Genomic DNA, 16418 nt, shown 5'->3' with positions numbered 1-16418 from the left:
TTTTCATTTCACTTAAAGACCTTGATGACAGTTTTCTAGAGAGAGCATGGCAAAATAAAACCATGTTTTCTGTTCTAACATTTGTTTCATCTTCATCTTTTGTCAGCGGAAATATTGCTATTTGTCATTTCAACATTTTCCAGTGACACTTCTTTCCTCATCTGGGGCCTTTGAAGTTTCTCTCAACAGGATGAAGGCCTTTGCTGACAGTTCTCCAAGCCTGCTCCTAACAGAGAAAGGGGTTCCGGCAAGCCTGCTCATGTGCTAATCAAGGTCTCTGGGCAGTCTCCCACTCTTTCTGATAAATAGAGACGCATTCAATTAGAGGACCAGGGCTTGGAGGAGAAAAACTGCCTGGGGCTTAGTCTCCTGTTGCTTTAGTGTTGCTGTTTGGAAGTAAGCTTATTTATATTCGACAGACCCTAAATGCATCTTCCCCAGGAGAGGCTTGGGGGTCCTGGGCCTGGAGGCAGAAGGGACAGCCGACCTGGTTATCGCTTCCTGACAAGCACAGCTGGTGAGCGAAGCAGGCCATTAGAGTCCTTCAGCATCAGGACGCCTTGCTGATCCAATGGGTCACAAAGTGTTCCAGAAGGTGCACAGAGAAAGCTTTCTAGCTGCTTCCACTTAGGTCATCTCTCCCCAGATGCTGAACTGGGGCAACTGTATTTTCTGAGTAACAGGTTTGAAATCAGGTTTTTTTCCTGGTTTGAACTCAGGAGTGTTCTGGTTGAAATCAGGTTTGTTCGGTTTGAAATCAAGTTTGTTCTAGAACACCCAGAACCTCCGATACTTCTGCTTTCAAGGGGAGATTGAAGTAAGGATAATTTTCTTACCTTTCGGTAGAGAGCAGAGAGAAAGGGGTAAACAAATTTTGTTATTGGTAAGGGTGACAAGTGATTAAGAAGTGATTTATTAGAAAGTCAGAGAGAGGTCGCCTGGGTGGCTCAGTCTGTTAAGCATCTGCCTTCGGCTCAGGTCATGATCCCAGGGTCCTGGGATCGAGTCCTGCATCGGCCTCCCTGCTTGGCGAGGAGTCTGCTTCTCCCTCTCCCTCTGCTCCTTCCCCTGCATGTGCTCTTCCTCAGTCTGTCTCTCTCAAATAAATAAATAAAATTTTTATTAAAAAAAAGAAAGCAAGCAAGTCACAGAGATTCAGCATTTGAATAGGGAGGGATTTTAGGACTAATCTAAATGCTACCTCTGTTCTATGGCATCTAAGACCCAGAAAGTTTGTATGCCTTGCCCATCACACTGCCTTACACATTATAGCAGTTTATTAAACAGTTTTGGATTAAGTGTCCGGTAATACAAATCCAGGTCATGACAGCCCTCAATTATGGGGTGTGGAGGAAGCACAGGAAGTGTGAGAGCCCCGGAAGAGTCTCTGATGTTTACCACTCCTCCTTTCCCATGGCTCGTTCTGAGCCTTGCTCTAGATCGTGAGACTTTCACCTTTAGAAATAGTAACAGAGAGCTGTTTTTGCACCTCTTTGTCTGTTTATAGAACAGACACAACAGGAGAAACCTGACCAGCATCCCTGATTTCCACCTCTCTGGTGCCCCCACATTCAATCAATCCAATACCCTGCACTGCACCTGCCGTCCTCCCAGCCCTTCCTTAGTTCCTCTGCTCCAGGCTCATCCCCTCCTTCCCCAATGGAATCCTTAAACTGTTATTAGGGTCATAATTTTAAAAAAAGTAAACACTTCCATACCATTCCCCACTTTTCAGGGCCTTCATGATAAAATCCAATCTTGTTCAAGTGACATGGCCTTTTATGATCTGTCCTCTCACGACTTCGTTATTCGCATTGCTTCCCATTCTCTCTCACGTGTACGTGAACCCCGTGATCGGATTTATATTCTGTGCTTCATCATATCCTTGCATCTGTGGATGTTGGCCAAACAGGGTGTTTCCTCTCTGCTTCTGGCCATCATATACTCGCCCACTGGAGCACTTTGCAACCTGGAGGGCCTGGCAGGGGGTCCCCAGGTAAAGGTGAGACCAGAGGAGCCCGGCTCTCTGAACGTGATAACGAGTCCTTCTATAACCAGGCTCCCCTCATACCAATGAGTTTAGGTCTCCCCATTTTAGAGATGGGAGGAGAACTTACTAATGAGAGATGTTAAATAATGGGCTGCAAATCCTATACCTAATAAGCAGTAAAGAAGGATCTGCTGTTACTCAATTAACCTTCCCATCGTAGCACTCATCATGAGGGGCAGCAGCTAACCCTGCAGAATGCATAACACCCGCCTCCTCCTGATTTCCAAGAAGACAAGCTACATTAATTACGCTCATTTCTATACTGATCATGGTGGCCCCTATCGAATTTTCTTTTTGACTTTGAGTCTGGGCTGGAGACAAAATTTTCAATGTAGAAGCACTGGTGATAATTATAATTGAAAAAACTCCATCCATTTAGAGCCAGATTACAGATTATGCTGGTCACGACAACCATATTGCCCCGTAATTTCTCTCAGATGTTTAAAAAAGTCTAAAAACATTTCCAACATGGTACCACTTGGTGTCGCTATGAGTCTGTATGTAGTTGACTGACAAGCTATTTCCTTTTCATGAACTGTAGACAAATGACAACTTGTTTATTTTGAAGAAGAACTTCCGGGCTAAACTGGAATAGACCTATCAGAATTCAACTAAAATTCTGGATTTTCAATTTTATTTTTCAAAACTTAATGTTATGCAACTTTGGGTTTATTTCAGTGGACATACTCCAACAAACAAATCTCATATTAAAAATAAAAAGCCTCCTCTTGGTGCACTGAACAGAAATAACAGAACCAGAAGGAAGCCCTTAAAATATTGTCAAGGGCAAATCAATGCAAAGTGAATGGAATTTTTAGAATTGATTTCTTACAATTAGTAATCTGATTATTAGTGCCACTCTGGTTTTATTGTGCTGGGGATGCTGGAGGCACTTGGGGCCATTGAAATGGGTAAGACAAATAATATTGATCGAATATTTGTGGCGTGAAGACATTGTGTTAAATGATTTATAAAATCTATAAAGTGTATAAAGTCTAATCATCTTCATCACTGCGACCATTTAAATGCTTTACTTTTATGTAACGCTTTGCAGCGTGCAAGACACTTTATCTTAACGACTCCCATGAGGCAGAGGGCAAATGTCAAAAATTACTCAGGGAAACCATTAGAAATAAAGGAAAGATGGGGGAAGCATCTGTGAGTTACCTATAAAAGTATATCAGCGTTTATTAGACACATCTTGATATTGGACCACATGTTTTCCATAGTACTTGCGGAGGTCATTAGCTTTCTTCATGGCTTAAAAGAACATTAAAAACAAATAAAGTCAAAGAACAAATGAATGACCATAGGATTAATCGTCATTCAGGGTCATCCCCTGGCTGGGAGAAGAATCAAGGCCAGCCAAGTTGTGTGTGTCCACTGCATTCTGATGACCATCAAATCTTTGTTACACAGATTGTACCTTGAGGTCTAGACCCATATGGTAAGCTGCTTATTGGAAATGGTTTCTCACATGTCTGCAGACATCCAAACTGCCCTGATTTGAAAGTAAAGCCATTTTCCATCCCTGCATCTGCTGCACCCCACCCAGCGCCTCCTGATTTCCCTCGTGTGATTCCAGTCTCACCAGGTGGCACTGCCTTCCAACCCCGTTCTCCATGCCAGAAACCCGGAAGTCACCCTAGACCCCCTCTTTCTCTTGCCTCCCACATCCAGTCACTCACGCCTTCTTGTCTATTTGTCCCGTGAATTATGATGTCTCATAATCTCTTCATCTCTCCATACCCATGGCCGAAGGTCTAGTTCAAGTTCTCATCATCTCTCTCAGAAAAGGGCTACTTCCCCAGCTTCTCTTCTCCCCTCTCCTCCACACTGCTGCCAGAACCAGTCAAGAAAAGCGAATCAAGTCACCCCCCGACCCCAGGCTCCAAATTTTCGAATAGCTAACCCTTCACTACAGGATGAAATCCTCTTTTTCATGTCATGTAAGATCTGCTCCCTATCTACTAACACAGCACCTGTTAAGGCTTGAGCCGCAGCAACACTGAACTCCCCAGCAAGTGTTCAATCAATTTCGGTTGAATGAATAAAAAGATAACTGACAGCATGATTGGATGGCTAATGGACTTGCACCTTAACCTGCCAATTGTCACATCACCATTAAAACTTTCTTTCTGGGGTCGTGAAGTTTTTACTGGGTTCAAAAATCCTCCAAACGAATGATCAAATGAATACGTGAATGCATGTGAAAAGATCTGGGAGTATCAAGATGTAATTTTTTAGTTTATCCATGAATTTCTGGTCAGCCAGTTAAGTAGCTTCACTGCGCAGATGAGTCCTGTGTTTAGAGTCTGGGGTGTGGCCAGAGGATGCTGCAGGTACCCTTGACTTTCTTCCCAAGGCGGCTTGGGGCCGTTGCTGGGAGGAACTCTGCTCCTGTAATTCTGACTGCTGGCTAACCTTGGGTAAGTTATTCTACTTCAGTTCCTCCTAAGCAACGTTAAAATAGCAACATTAACCTACCCTCCACAGGCATGTTAATAAGTACATTTTCCCCCAAAGTGCAATGTATGAATTTTCATTCGTCATAGGGCTACAATAATAGTTAATCGTCCCTAGTTCTCCTTGTTATTTACTGCTCACTCAAGCAAAAGGCGTTACTGAAGGGACTGAGGGTGGGGGGGAAGTTACAAAATATGCTGATGTACCAAATAAGTTGCCAAGAGAATGAAAAAAATGTAATCAAGACTGCCGAAGAGCTTCTGATTTCTATCCCAACGAATCATTAGAGATTCTGTTGCAAACTCATTTTCTTATCTCTTATCTCTAAGTCAGCTCCTCTGCCAAGGGCTTAAGGACTCAATTTATCATCTCCCTTAACAGGTACCTTGGCTGCCAGTGTGCCTTGGCTCTGGATCTACCCAACTGATTTACAGCAAAATTGATCCTGACTCAGAATATTTGTGCTCTGGGTTTTAAACGCAAATGCCTAAGTGCTAAAGTAATAGACAAGCAACAGACAACCCTTATCCTATGTATATGTAACTTTTATTCCATCTCCTCTTCTGAAAGAGGAAAATTGCCTTTAGAATCAACCAAGTGTATCATTCCACAAAATATCCTTCCCTTCTTTCTCCTTCTATCCGGACATGCAAAGAAAAAAAATAAGGCAAAGGAAACTTTCAGAAGGAAGAGTCTCTAGAACATCAAAAATCAAAGCAGCTTACCAAGGTTTATATCTCAGTTGACTGATTCAGTCTTTCCAATAGACTTATTGGTCAGTTGACAGGACAACAACACTGAAACAAATCAGTAATTGTATTGAGCTTCTCAATAGAGATGAATCATCATGGCATTAGAAATATTAGAAAGTCCAGAAATAGGCCATTAAAGAGGCTCCCACATTCCTCCTTTTAAAAGTATAAACCAACTAACCATAGCGTGTATCTAGTCCAGATGTAGACTAGACTGGACACATGCCTCACAAGCATCTAGTCTGGAATTTTCCTTTTCAGCTCACTAATATCTCCCTTATAATATGGGTCCCTCCCTTGACGTTTTATTTCTCAATCAGATAAACAGCCACCTCAAGCATATTTTTGCTCTTTTTCTCTGTTACAAATTGACTGAAAACCCTCAGGATACAGAATCATTTATGTGTGAACCTTTAATGTTGGGATAAATACAAATAGTGATTTTGCAAATGAGAAAACTGAGACTTGGAAGGGTTTGCCCAGGATGCATGGTTAGCACCACAAACTGCTATGAGAGTCATTCAAGAAAAATGAAATCAAATTGGAAGGCGCAAGTTCAACATTTGGAAATAGTATTCATTCCAGCTTCAGTTCAACATAAAATACTGGCCTATTTCACTTATGTGTTGAACCATATGAATGAATGTTTTTGTAGGTTGAAGACACTGTAGTGTGATATGTATATTCTACCCTGAGGTGCAATTATCAGAGAGCGTGAGTTCTTCATTGTAGTTGAACATTACAAAGATAAGGTATCAGATATCACCTATTTATTTATCACCTGTTCATTCAACCCACCTTAGAGACATCTCTGACTTGTCTGCCTACTCCATGTTTAATCTGTCACAACCTCTCAATTTTAGCTCCTCGATATTTCTGCAATGCCTTCTTCTTCTTTCCATTCCTAACATTCTTTGCCTTAGATCAAGGGCTGGCAAACATTTTTGGTCAGTGACTGATGGTAAATATTTTTGGCTTTGGGGGATAAACAGTCTCTGTCTTGACCACTCAGCTCTGCCACTCCCATGCTGAGGGAGACATAAACAATACGTAAAGGGATGTGGCTGTGTTCCAGTAAAACCTTGTGAACACTTTGCTACGATATTTCATCTGCATTACTGGAATCATTCTAATCTAAGTCCTTAATCCAGTCCTTAGTAATGCTAATCTGATCATGCCATAGCACCAGCTTAAAACCCTTAACAGCTGCTGTCAGCCGTGGGGAAAAGTCCAGATTCTGTTGTATGTTGTATAATCTGTTGTATGTTGTATAAGACTGTTCAAGATTTGGTTTCCATAAGCCTTTCCTGTGTCATCCCGCCTTACCTATAGGGATACACTATTCCATTGATCTCAACTGGACTGTGCACAGCTCCAGAAATATTCAGTGAAGGTTTGGATCTGGATCTTTGATGTGTTGTTTATTCTGTCTAGGTTGTGCTCCTTCATCAAAACCTTCTCTCACCTCTCTGAACTTCATACATCCTCTAGTTCTCATCTCGGATGTCACTCCCTTCAGGAAGTCTTCCTTGACCCAAGACTGAAATAAGTGTGTCTTCCATGTACACCCATTGAAGACAAAAATTAGATGCATTGTCATATTGTGCTGTAATATCACTCTCTCCCTTGGAACATCAATTAGAGGGCAAAGAAGTGTTTATTACAGGAGCACCGGATTGGGAGGCACAAAAATGTTTGCTACATGGGTGCATGTATATGTTAATACTTTGGGGAGGGGTATAAATATGATCTAGCCAGAATGTGAGGATAGTAACTAATGCATATTGCATGTAACAATTTATGAATGACTTTACTACGTAAATTACTTATGTAATTAATCTTCTCACTCACCTTGGTTAAGAAGGTCTTTCAAAGAATCATCTTTATTTTACAATTGAAAAACAGAAAGGACTCACTGAAATGAAAAGATTTGTCCAAGATTAGAGGATAAGTGAACAACATACGCATGTTTGTTTTGTTTTGTTTTGTTTTTTGTAGAGAAAGCCTTCTACTTTTCATGGTTTGGAGGTGGGAAGAAAGTTACTATGAGTCTTGAAAATCACAAGAATGTGATTTACTATTATGCAAGGTGGCACTGTGTTCATCAGTCCATGCCATCTGGGTCCAATTTTCTGCTTACATATGTGGACATAGGATTCTGTCTATTTTGACAATATGAAGGTAATTCCCCCAAACCTGCCACAGTCTGATACCCCTGAAGCCTGGGCCCAGGGTGCAGGAAGTCAGGTCTGGGCACAGTCATTGCCTTGCTAGTAACCCAGAGCCTGAAGAGGACAGCTCCCAGCAGGCCCTTGCCTGGTTCTAGTGAATAATTCATTAGGATTGCCACCGGCTGGGGAACATCCTTCTTCCACTGATTACTTGCTTTTATCCACCCATTTATCTTCATTAAAGACTTTGTTTCCTCTCAAATACTTGTCTCCAATTTTCCCATTTAAAGCTATTTTTCCCCCCTGGCTTTGAGGTTTTAGATTCACACTTTACTCATACCTATGCTAACCACAAATTCCCAATGCAATGAACTTTTAAATCCTAAAATTGCCCTCACTGTTGAGACATAACCAAATTTCACAATGTTCGGTCTTGACATCATTAGTATAGGATATAGACTGGTCAACTATTGTGACCCCTCACTAGAGACTTGTTTTATGTGAAGATTAATGACTAATTTCCCTTGCTGATGACAAGTTTCATTTTACATAGCTGAACTTCTGAATAAGTCAATTAAAAGTAATTTGGCAAGTGAATGCTTGATTTCTCACATTCCAAAATTATTAACAAAATACATATTCAATACTCAATGTCAATTTTATTTTTCCCCCTCTGTATTTCTGTGATATTGAGGGAAAAGGAATAAAGTTGGTTTTGTTTTGTGTACTTTTCTTTTTTAATATGCTTATGATTATTATGATTCTGGTGCCACAATCTTTCTATCATGGGCTGAATTTTAACCTGATGATTTTACTAGTAATTAATATGATTAGTGGAAAAATTACCATCTGTTAATTTCTGAGCTCATTCTTTCTAATCTTTTTCTGAAGATGGGTACCATGTTGCCAGTATCCAATCTATTATAAGAGTTTTGAAAAATCATTGTAAGTTAATTAAGTTTCTTGACTAATTTCCTTAATAGCCTAGGGCATTTGTCATTCAGACCTATTGCTTAATACATGTCCATGTTTTCCAAGCATTTTTTCACTTATTCTTTGAAAACAGCAATTTTTACAAAGTCTTCATTAGTTCCTAATTGTTCAAATTTATCTTCTTCATTACACCTGCTAAAGACCAATTTTAAAATGAGTTCATTTTCCCTGCTATTTTAGAGTTGTTTTTATATGTTATATCCTTTGTTTATTGCAGGATTTAAATTATTCCAGTATATTTTGCCTTTGGTTTTGGGAACAGCTAAAAAAATCCTTTGTGTGTATTCAGCATAATTCGTAATAACTAAAATAAGGCATTTTGAAAATAAAGGTTTTTTCCTTCATTAAAAGAGTTATGCAGGTAACATTTCTTCTACTTCTTGTTAAATAAAGCATTAAACAGTTTTAGCTACTGAAGCTTGTAACTCACCTAGCTTTTGTTTTAAACATATCTTACTACCCATCAAGCCGAGACGGTTTACTATAGCATCCCTGCTAGAGGATTTTCTTACCATGCACCTAAGAAAATGTGGTCCTAAGTCATGACATTTTAATTTTTAAAAAGTACTTGGGCAAACAGAAAGCACAACAACGACAACAACAAAAGTACTGAAGTAATTTTCTTTATCTCGATGGAAAGTTTTTAGTATTTCAAGTTTTTTCATCTGTAACTTTTGTCTCCATTTTAATATTGGTATCCAAAATGCGTTCTGATATGGAAAAATTAAATATTGAATATTTTGAATTTAATAGATACCTGCAAATTGCGTTTTTACGTTCCTCTTATAGATTGTACGTTGCAGGGGGCAGGGTCCGAATCCCGAAGTCCGACTTTCCATGTCAAATGAGTGTCTCCGGAAAGCTCTGGTGTGTCATCAATAAGGTTTTTAACAGTGCTGAAAACGACGTGAAACATCACAAGTTTGAGAACAGAATACAAACGGAGGATGATAAGGCAAGAGACCTTTTTTCCTATGTTAATTTTACATCTCATCAACTATGAATGAGGAGGCTGGGGCCAGGCTCCATCCTGCAATTTCAAGCCTAGGCTGATGGTTCTGCCTTCCTGCGCAAGATTCCTTCCCTCTTGGGGTCCCAGATTCACGCCCCTTTTGGCTACAAGTCAAATGTAGGTCTTACCCAGTGCTTTTGCCGGAACACCCAGGGCCGCATGATTTCTATTTGTACCGGCGATTTCCAGCACGCACCTGTCCTCTTCCTCCCCCGCCCTGCAATTCCCACCTTGTTCTCCTCCTCCTCACGCCCACAGAGCTCCTGGTGCCTGGTCCAGCCTTTTCCATCTGGAGGAGCAGATTCTGCTTCCCTCACAGCTTCTCTCGGAATTGACAGTTTCACTAAAAACAAACAAAAAAGCCCCAAACTAAAAACAAAACAAATAAATAAAACACTTAATAGTTATTTCCTCACAGGGCACTATGCAGGACACATCCAAGCCTCAGTCCTGCGTGTTGGACCTGTTGTGTTTCTCGAAGGCTGCGCACATCATGTGATCAGTGCAGCCAGGGCTGATGAAACGTGGGGCCCTCAATTGTCATCTCAGTCGTTCACTCAACAGCCGCTCAAGACTCAACTCTGTGCTGGGATTTAAACACACCCCCTTCCCCCGTTCCCACGTTCCCACAATCACCTCTGACTCGCTGCTCCAATCCCAGTTCTTTAGGTCGGCACAGTCCCAAGGACACCTTTAGTCCCAGAGTCCAGAGGGCACACGGGGTGTCCAGAGGGAGGCCGTTGGAATTGAGGGTGTGTTTCTGTGCCCCTGGGTGGCCCCTGTCTATCTTGCCTTTCTGTCACTTCTGCAGAAAAGCCAACGCTACCCAGTCGGGAGTGATGGCCAGTTCTCCTCACAGATTTCACTGGGAGCCCTATAGTGTTTTCTCTCCCTTCTCCTCATGCTTTTGAGCACGCTGCCGTTCCTCAGGGCCAGCCACTTGGTGACGATGGGCTGACTGCTGCTGAGGGCTGGTTTTTGCCTGGCTCTCAGGCCCACGTTCTCAACTGGCTTCCCAAATGTGGAATGAGGAATCCTGGATGAAACCTTACAGTCATTCATGTCCTATCAGAAGCATTTCATCTGGGAGCTCAGTGAACCTTGGTGTGGCCGAGGTGACTATCATTGCCCCCAATCTAGGTAGGGCATGTAGGTTTGGCTATTCTGATCCAAGTTGACTATTCATGGGGTTTGGCCCTTTGGGTCTTTGTTTCTCATACAAAATCACAGTCAGTCATGGGGAGGCCAATCCTTCCCTGCCAGTGGGGAAGGGCTGTGTGGTCTGTGAAAGTCTGAACACCTATGTGATGGTAAAGAGCATGCCTAGGGTGCCATGCAGGGGTATTTTTCTGACTGCTAGCAATATCTTAGAGCGGTTGGCCGATGTGTTATTTCCATAGATACCACAGGGTGGCAAGTGGGTTAGGTACTGTCATGCACACACCGGATGTCAATGCTGTTCTAAAATAGGGAAGCACTATTGGTCATGAAGGATAAAGTACTACCAGATGCAGAGGCTAATGTTAGTGGAGACCAGGGTATAATGTGGTAGAGAGCGGGCTCTTCACAGAAAATAATAGCCTGCTCTGGATCTTATAAGAAAAACTTGAATTAGTTTTCAGACAGTTGCCTTGGAAAAATAGAAATGCCAGGCTGGTATGAGGGTGTGTGGTGGTCGTCTCTGGGGGACTATTGGAAAGGGGGGTGTTTTGACTTCCCAGCACCTCTGAGCCTTCCTCCATCCAGAGTCACCTGCCATGTACCTAGAGAACCCCACCCAGTCTTCTCAGTGATCAGTGAGAGAAACCAGAACGGATCTCTTGAACCCAATAAAGTCCTTTTCTCCCCTCCCCCCCTCAGTCTCTCTGTTGCTTTCTCTGTGTATCTTGGGTAAGGGTTATCTCTAAATAGAATATGAGGCTCATGGCCAAATTCTATCTAATCCAGTCATCCTGGCCCCTTGAGTGTGTCTCAAGGAATGATTGTGTGTGTAAGCCAAGGGGATCAAGATTCTAGAATGTTTTGGCCTGGAAGCTCATGCCTATCATCATGAGGCAGAACGACCATTCTCTTCTGGCATCTAGAGAAACTGGTTCCAGGCCAGAAGTAGCAAGGAGTCTTTCAGCCACTATGGTGCCTGAAACTGCTAGTCACACGGGTCGGAGAAGCAGCTATAATTGGGGAGCATGGGGTCCTCTGACACTGGGCATGCTTTTCATTTTCTCTCTTGGAGGGCCATCAGTCACATTGGCTCACTGGATTTGAGAGAACCCAAGGAAGGTGCTAACTGTCTAAGAAAGAAAGAAAGACATTGTTACAAAGTTCAGAGTTCAGAAACATTTAATCAGAGTAGTGAATGGGTGAGCAATTCATTGTACTGCTCGAGACGTATCAGTGCCTAAATCGCTAAAACAATTTTTTTCCCTGATATTTTTCTTCTTGTGTTGTGCTCGCCAAAGAAACCAGATTATGTTATGAAAGAAGCCATAAAGTTTTAGTTTTAACATCTGGTGCTAGCAAGTTCGTCTATCTTCACACTGAGCTTGCCTTACCAAAATCTTTATGACTGGATTACCAAATGAAGTTGTATCAGTTAGTTCTCTTTTACTCACTAATGACAGAATACAGGAATCTGGCAAAAAAGAAAATCTATAGCTTGATTTAGGCTCTCGATTGACTTCATCAGAGTTCAGTTTTTTTTCTCCATTTCTGGGATTTGACTTCTCTTGAGTAGCCTTCATTCTCTCATTTCATGTGGTGGCTCCCAACATTTCTTGGCTCATGTATGTCCAGTTTAAAGTTCATAGATGTGAGAGCAGAAATCTTTTCCAAAAGTCTCAGACCAAGCCTTATGGGGCCAACCGACCATGACTGGATCCATCGCTGTGCCGACATTGTCTGCTCCCATGGGCCACAGTGAGTCACATGCCCACAGTAGCATTAAAGACAGGTTGAAAGGGGGGCGATGTGGTTTCCCACAGAAAATTCAGAATATTCGAGGGATGATTTTCACCCATCACTCTGCTGTTTAGATGGGGTAAATTGAATGATGATGTAATGAAAAGTGGGAGCTATGAAGAAACAGGATTCAGCCCTTTCCAGCCCTTCCCTGCCCATCTTCTGTGTTCTTCACTCTGTGAAGGGCAGGACCTTCTTCATTCTGTGGCACAGCACAAAGGTGTGATGGGGAAGATCCAAGAAAAGTAATCTTACAAATGTATTAAAATGAAAAACAAAAAAACATAAAACAAAACTGACTGCAGCAGGGGAGAGTCAGAAGGTGAAGTTAAAATCCAGGAACTGGGGCATCAGCCCTGGAGGCCAGTAGCTTTGGCAATGTTGGTCCCAGCCCTGTTTGCTCTGCCCCAGGCTGGGAGTGAGGAATTGTTTTGCAAAGTTTTCAGACTCAGCACATCTGTCTGCCTGAGGGCCCCCTGTCCTGGGGAAGCAGCGTTGACAGGCTCTTCTTACCCTCTTGACTGACAGGAGCCGGGCTGCAATGTGAGGGAGCCAGCAGCCTGTTGCCTCAGGAGGAGCCCTGTCATCGGGACTCCTATTCCCCGCCGTGGGGCAGCCTGGATGGTAGGATTTTATTTGACTGTTCATTTAAAATTGAGATGCATTCATGAGCAGGGGTCTTTCATGTGCAGGTGAGTGGTGGGAGCAGATGGGCCCCATAGAAATGAAGATTTATTTTTCATGTGACTGTCTTTAGTGATTAAATATGAAGGGAACGCCAGAGAGAGAGCTTGAGGAAGGAAGGAGGCTATACTTTCTCTTTCTCTTGCACCCCTACAGGGGCAAGAGGACAAGCTGAGGGCCAGGGGCTGCCTTGCCTGCTGGTTTGGGTCCTAGCTTATGTGAGGAGATGTTAAGCCTGGGGGACTCTGTGGACTGCTGGGAGGACCAGAGGTCTGAGGAACAGGCAGCGCATGCTGACTTGCTTGATGACGCTGCATGAAACCCGAGTCCCCTCAGAGTTTCAGTATATATACACTTTGACTAAGTGATTGCTAAAGTGCTACCTAGCTCTGAAGTCTTATGAGTTCTTCAGCTGGATCTTGATGTTGTCTCATCATTATCACCATTGTTATGTCCTGGGCATTGTATTCAACCTTTCTATACGTGATCCCACTGTACCCTCACTTCAACCTTACCAGGTGTATATTATTAGCATCATTTCACAGATGAGGCAACTGTATCCCAGAGAAGTGACACGACGTGCCCTAGATTACTTAGCTATGAAGAGGCAGAGCCAGGAAATAGAGCCAAGATCCCCTTTGCTTCTGAAGTCCATGGTCCCTACCCAGAGGAAGGCAATTTCTCTGCCAATGATGGATTCATTTTTTTAAATTCTTGGATTAATTTACGATAATTTTTCAGTCAAGTCTATCTAAAATCAAACACAGATCATTATATTTTTGAACCTGAGACAATTGGCTCTTGTAACAATACCTACTAGCATATCTGTAAGAGGAGAATAGTGATTCTATTTGTACCATAATTGATGAGGCAAGTTAAATTAGTTGAAGGGAGAAGCGTGTGGAAACTAGCTGAGCATTGTTGGTACTAAAAGTCTTCTAAGTTCTTTTCTCCCTTCTTTATTAAACAAGGGTAAGATCCTAAGGAAGAAGCCATCACTTTGCTATTGTTGCACTGAATAAATTTCAATTGGGTTTCTAATAATCTTTTGTTAGGATTTGTGAATGAAAAAACTTAAGACTAGTAACAAGTTCAGTCTGAAGTCATCGATGGCTTAGATGTGGCTCTCCAATCAATGGCAGAGAATCTTCTGAAAGATTCCATGTATTCCCTCAAAGCCCTAAGAGCACGACCAGAATGTATGAGAGGAAGCCAGAGATGTCAGCTCAATAAAAGAAACAAATTGCCAACAATTTAAGCTGTTCAAAGAATAAACAACAGTCTCAGAAGACAGTGGATCTTCTATCATCCTGGGTCTCAGGTGCACAGGGAAGATGGCGGCCCTTTGTTGGGTAGGGTTACGCTGGAAGCCCTTTAATCACCCTCTCAGTGCTAAGGCTCTGTGCTTCAGAGAGCCTCTGAATCTGCTAAGTCATAAGGGTGCTAGTGATGTGGTTCGAAGTGCTGGAGTCTGGAGCCGACGGCCAAGAAAGAATTCTTGAGACGTCTTTGGTGCACAAAGGTGCTTTTATTAAAGCAACAGGGGCAGGGGACAGAAAGAGCTGCGCTGGGATTGTGAGGAGTGCCTGATGATATAAGATTTCCATCCTGGGGGGAGGGGAGGGTGAGGTCAGGGCTCCAGGAAACTGAGACTATAGGTTTCTGGAAGTTTGGCAACTGATATGATTGCTTTTTTCTTATAAATCATTAAGACAGTTGCAAACTGATAGAGACTCATGTTAGGCATGACCTTGATCTCTATCAGTTAACCATTTGTTTTTCATGAGCAGCCAGGAGTGCCTGAGGAATGGCACCTGAGGGATGTAGAAGGAGGTTTGCGGGCTGTTAGCTTGTGCTTTGCCCTCAACCTGCCTTGCTCTCTCATCGCTGTGGAGGAGTCAAAAACCTCAGGATGCATTGTTTATGTATTTACTCATTCATTCATTGTGTGTGTGTGCATGTGCGTGTGTGCGTGTGTGTGTGTGTGTGTGTGTCTACGGGGCCCTAGGCTAAGCAGCACAAGGGATATAAGTAAGATGTATTCCTTCCCTGGGATGAGCTAATAGTCTGACAAGGGAGGGACACATGTAAAATAGAAAAGGCAATAAAATTTGACTGATGTTATGTTGGAAGACTCTATAAAGCGTAATGGGATGCACACGTGGAGGTAATCAGTGCTTTCTATTTTTGGTTTAATAGCTTGTTTTCTTCGTTATTTGGCCTACTCTTTGATTTTGATTTGAACATTCTAATTCAGCCACTAGCTCTTTCTGAACCAGTTCTGGATATCAGCTCTGCAAATAGAAATCAAGGGGAAAGGACATTCCTCAATGCCACCCAAAAGGAAACGGACTGGTAAGTCTCCCTGGAGATACTATTTGTGATTTAGTAGTGTAGGTGGGTTCGGAGTAATGAGAAATTTAGTAGTGTAGGTGGGGTCGGAGTAATGAGAAAGTGTGGGCTCAGTCTGGGATAGGAGATAAATGGATAAAAGAGAACCAAACAATAGTCAACAATAGTAGGGACTCACTGGTCCATCTGTACTTTTAGGTTGTTTCGTTTCCAAGGATAGAATCAAAGCATCTACTGACTGTAGAATGATAAGGCTTTGGGGGATGCAAGCCACAAGTCTTAAGTCACTACTCTCAATATAACACATTATAAAAGAATCTAGAAAGAGCTACCGTCCCATAACCTGAGAATGTTGCTGTCGTGACCTCCTTCCAGTGTGATCCAATAGAAGAAGCTTCAGATAAGCTTTACTCTTTTACTCCTTCAATTTTTTGGAAACACTTTTATTTCTCTCTTTTTAGAATGTCCAGAAAGAGGGATTTATTCTTGTTTGTCCAGCATCCACTGCCCACAGGGTAAGATCAAAGCCCGGATGGCTTAGTTACAGAAGGCTGCAAAGTCTATGCCAACTTCTTGTCATTCTTACCCCTGTACCCCAGCCAGGTCTTCACTGACAGGCTCACTGTCCCTCTGACATGCCACCCTTTCATAAATCCAAGCCTTGTGCACACTCTTCCCTCCGCCTAGAATACCCTTCCCAACTTTGTCATTAGCTCATTGGTGGAGGTTTCAGAAGAAATGGCATTTTTAATCTTCCCTCACCCTTTCAGGCACAGTTACGGATTGTTCTGTTTTCTGTGCTCCCCTAATTCTGTTCCTTTTTGTGTTTTGGCTTTTACCTTGTTATATTGAAATATGTTTTTACATTAGCTCTGGCTTTCCCTTTTGATTATAATCTTCTGGAGGACTAGGACTGTAACATTAATTTCTACATCTCCATAGTCGATTATAGTGCTTGAGGATGGATATTCGATAGATGT

Source organism: Mirounga leonina, unplaced genomic scaffold, assembly GCF_011800145.1.
Source record: "Mirounga leonina isolate KUSES-001 unplaced genomic scaffold, KU_Mleo_1.0 Mir_93, whole genome shotgun sequence".
NCBI lineage: Eukaryota > Metazoa > Chordata > Mammalia > Carnivora > Phocidae > Mirounga > Mirounga leonina.
The sequence above is the reverse complement of the archived record's forward strand: the minus strand, read 5'-3'. Positions refer to the sequence as shown.